Consider the following 5,000-nt stretch of genomic DNA (forward strand, 5'->3'; position numbering starts at 1 on the left):
CAACCACAACCTCCAACCTCAACCTTCAATCTCACCCTCCAACCTCATTCTTCAGTCTCACCCTCCAATCTCATCCTTCAATCTCACTCTCCAACCTCACCCTCCACCCTCACCCTCCAACCTCACCCTCCAACCTTACCCCCAACCTCACCCTCCACCCTCACCCCCAACCTCACCCTCCATCATCACCCTCCAACCTCACCCTCCAACCTCACTCTCCAACTTCACCCTCCACATCAAGTTCGTCTTTCAACTGCACCCTCAACTTTCACTTCAACTACACCCTCGCCCTCCACCCTCCAACCTCACCCTCAACCCTCCAGCCTCACCCTACACTTCAAGATCGTCCTTCACCTTCACCCTCATCTTCAAGTTCGTCCTTGACCTTCACTTCACCTTGATCTTCACCCTTGACCCATCAACCTTCACCCTTGACCTCCTCTTTCGCACTCAGTCCTCACCCTCACACTCACCCTCATCTTTCACTTCAACCTCTCACTCTTCAACTCCCGTTTGGAGTATTGTCTGCTTTGTTTCTATGCTTTCTACATCCCCTATGGACCAGAGGCACCCATCATTCCTTTACGATTAAAAATTAGTCGCTACCAAAAATAAATGAATAAATAAATAAATAAAAATGCTGAGCCATTTTAACTTCTGCCTCGCATAAGATATTAATTGTAAAATTTTATGTAAATACTTTAGTTTATACCCCTACGGACCAGCGTTACAGTATTTTTTCATGGAGTTTATTCTATTTCATTTTATTTTTTATTTTGTTTTATCATTATTATTATTATTATTATTATTATTATTATCATTATTATTATTATTATTATTACTATTATTATTATTATTATTATTATTATTATTATTATTATTATTATTATTATTATTATTATTATTATTATTATTATTATTATTATTATTATTATTATTATTATTATCATTACTATCATCATCATCATCATCATCATCATCATCATCATCATCATCATCATCATCATCATCATCATCATCATCATCATCATCATCATCATCATCATTATTATTATTATTATTATAATTATTATTATTTATTATTATTTTTTTATAATGATTCGGTTTAACGTCACAACCCACCCTATCAGGAGGCTAGGACGGTACCTCTCACGGAGGACTTTGAGGCGTGGAATTTAATGAAAAATGCCCTTGGTCCAACTCGCTGGCGGCAAAGTTCGAACTGACGTCACCTCGACCTCCTCCGCAAGTAGAGACGCTCTAACCTAACCCACTCGAACACCTTTCCTCCTCTCCCTCCCAACCGCTCCCTTCACCTGCGTATCCTCCTCCCTCCCATCCACTCCCTCCGTGTCTTCCTTCCCTCCCACCCCAATTCCCCTTCTTCCCTCCACCTTATCCTTCCTCCCTCCCTCCCTGCTGACCATCTCCACCACTCCATCTTCCCTCCACATTATCATCCCTCCCTCCCCTCCCTCCCTTCCGCCCTCCCACCCACTCCATCACCTTTCCTCTGCGAGCGCCCCCCCCCCCCACGCCAGGCCACGCCCACTTTCCGCTAATTACCTTCGCCCAGAAGAAGAAGAAGAGGAGGAGGAGGAGCGGGCGATTCCGAGACGCACTGGTCGTCATGACAACACGAAAGCTAATTAGCTCATTAGACCGACACGTAGCCCGATTGGACGAGAGTGCTGGGGTCTTATGGGGTGCTGTTCAATCCGGTGACAATGATCTGCTTAACCAATCAAAATGGTTTTATGCCTTCATACGTACATACATATAAACATACATAGATACGTACAAACAGACATACATACATACATATATACATACATTCATACATACATACATATATACGGTACATACATACATGCATACATACATACATATATACATACATACATACATACACACATATATACACACAAACTTACGTATATACATACGTACATACACACACACACACACACACACACACACACACGTACATACATACATACATGCAAACATACATACATACATACATACGTACATACATACATACATACATACATGCATACATACATACATACATTCATTCATACATATTTACATGCATGCATGCATACATACATACATGCATACAAACACATACATAAATACATACATGCATACCTACATACATATATACATGCATGTATGCATACATACATGCATAAAAACATACAAACAAACATGCATACATATATACATGCATGCATGCATGCATACATAAAAACATACATGCAATCATGCATACATACATACATACATACATACATACATGCATATATACATACATACATACATACATACATGCACACATACATAAAAACATACAAACATACATACATGTATACATGCATGCATACATACATATATACATACATGCATACATACATACATACATACATACAAACATACGTACGTACATACATAAAGTACATACATACAGTACATATATACATACACACATACATAAATGCATACATACATACATATATACGTGCATATATACATACATAAATGAATACATACATACATACATATATACATACATACATACATACATGCATACATGTACACACATAAACACATATGCGCTTATAGGAAGAAGCAAATTAAGAAAAAAAAATCTCATAAGCGTAGATTGCGATAATTCATTTAATCAGTTTGGGCGAATTTACTCCTTTATCTATTCATTTATTTATATAATTTGTTTATTTATTTATCTATTTATTTGTTTATTAATTTATTGCGAATACCAGGGGATTCCAATCAATTTCAGTGTGTCTTTAGGACTGATATCACATCAAACAAACAAACACACACACACACACACACACACACACACACACACACACACACACACACACACACACACACACACACACACACACACACACACACACACACACACACACACACACACACACACACACACACACACACACACACACACACACACACACACACACACACAGGGGGCAATTACACTTAACAGACCCGGGTGTCGTTTCAGCCATGATGGGTGCAATTTGCAATTAAGGGCAGAGGACAAAGCAACAGGCTGACTACATACACGGGAGAGTTGCCTGTGGTGTATCCCCGCGTCCTACCCCTTCAATACGGTTCCCCCTCTGATGTAGCTGAGACCAGACTATTTCATTCAGCTAAGGAACGAGATGATGATCCGTATCGGGTTCAGGGTCACTCTGAATGTCGTTCAGGGTTGGGGCCGCACTGTGGATGAATGAAATCGACTGGGGACTGCTGTAGAAGGGTCTGTGTGGAGCGGAACAGAATTGAAGGGGTTGACTTGTGTATCGCGACAACTGGTGGCCTTGCTTGTTAGATAGGCAGACATACAAAGAGACAGAATAGACAGATAGACAAATAGATTAGACAGACAGAGTAGACAGACAGACAGACTCTCTCCATCCATTATATATCCTCGCTTCCCATCCCTAACCTTACACATCTTACCCCTCCTTCCCTCCCTCCCTCCCTCCCTCCCTCCTTCCCTCTCTCCCTCTCTCCCTCCCTCCCTTCCTCCCTCCTTCCCTGTTTCTTTCCCTCCCTCCCTCCTTTCCTCTCTCCCTCCTTCCCTCCCTCCTTTCCTCCCTGCCTCTCTCCTTCCTTCCCTCTCTCCCTCTCTCCCTCCCTCCCTCCTTCCCTGTTTCTTTCCCTCCTCCCTCCTCCCTTCCTTCCCTCCTTCCCTCCTTCCCTCCCTCCCTCCCTCCCCTCTTCCTTTCCTCCTTCCCTCTTACCCTCCTTCCCTCCCTCTTTCCATCCACACACCCTTCCTTCCTACCACCTATCCTTCTGTCCCCCCTCCTCCCCCCCGGGGGCCTCTAATGTCCCCACAATCCATCGTCCCCCCGAGGGAGGGAGGGAGGGAACGATAACCGATAGCGTCCCTTGGGATCACGACGCGAATCGTCGGGACGAACCGAAGCAGTTCACGTATCATTAGTGTCACGGTAGAAGAGGAATAGGTTAGTAGAAAGGGGTGAAGGGTGATGGGGATGGGATGGGGGGGATAGGGAGAGACGGGAGTGGGAGGTGGAGGAGGTGGAAGGGCGTGGGGTGGGGGTCAGTGGAGGTATGAGGGGATAGAGGAAGAGATGGAGAGATACAGGGAGGGAGGGTGAGGAGGGAGGAAGGGAGGGAGGGAGGGAAGGAGAGAGGGAAGGAGGGAAGGTAAGAGGGGAGTCGAGACAGAGAGAGGGAGGAAATGAGGAAGAGCGTGGAGGGAGAAGGAGAAGGGAGAGGGGAGGATGGGAGATGGGGAAGGGAAAGATAAGAAAAGAGAGGGAATAAAAGAGAGAAGAGAGAGAGAGAGAGAGAGAGAGAGAGAGAGAGAGAGAGAGAGAGAGAGAGAGAAAGCAAGGGAAAGAGTCACGAAGAGAGAAGAAAGAAAAAAAAGAGGAAAAATAAAAGAAAAAGAGATGACGTAAGAAAAAAGAGTACAAGAAGGACATAAATAGCCAAACAATGAACAGAATGAAAGAGACAGAAAACAAATTTACATAAATTTCCATTAAAGCATTTTTTTTTTTAGCCTTGACAATCCCACTGAATACTTTCAACACGGACAACCACCGCCTCTCTCTCTCTCTCTCTCTCTCTCTCTCTCTCTCTCTCTCTCTCTCTCTCTCTCTCTCTCTCTCTCTCTCTCTCTCTCTCTCTCTCTCTCTCTCTCTCTCTCTCTCTCTCTCTCTCTCTCTCTCTCTCTCTCTCTCTCTCTCTCTCTCTCTCTCTCTCTCTCTCTCTCTCTCCCCCTCCCTCTCTCTCTTAGCCTTGACAATTCCACTGAACACTTTCAACACGGACACCCACCGCCTCTCTCTCTCTCTCTCTCTCTCTCTCTCTCTCTCTCTCTCTCTCTCTCTCTCTCTCTCTCTCTCTCTCTCTCTCTCTCTCTCTCTCTCTCTCTCTCTCTCTCTCTCTCTCTCTCTCTCTCTCTCTCTCTCTCTTTC

This window comes from Oratosquilla oratoria, chromosome 15, assembly GCF_046742065.1.
Source record: "Oratosquilla oratoria isolate Oo_2021 chromosome 15, ASM4674206v1, whole genome shotgun sequence".
Classification (NCBI taxonomy): domain Eukaryota; kingdom Metazoa; phylum Arthropoda; class Malacostraca; order Stomatopoda; family Squillidae; genus Oratosquilla; species Oratosquilla oratoria.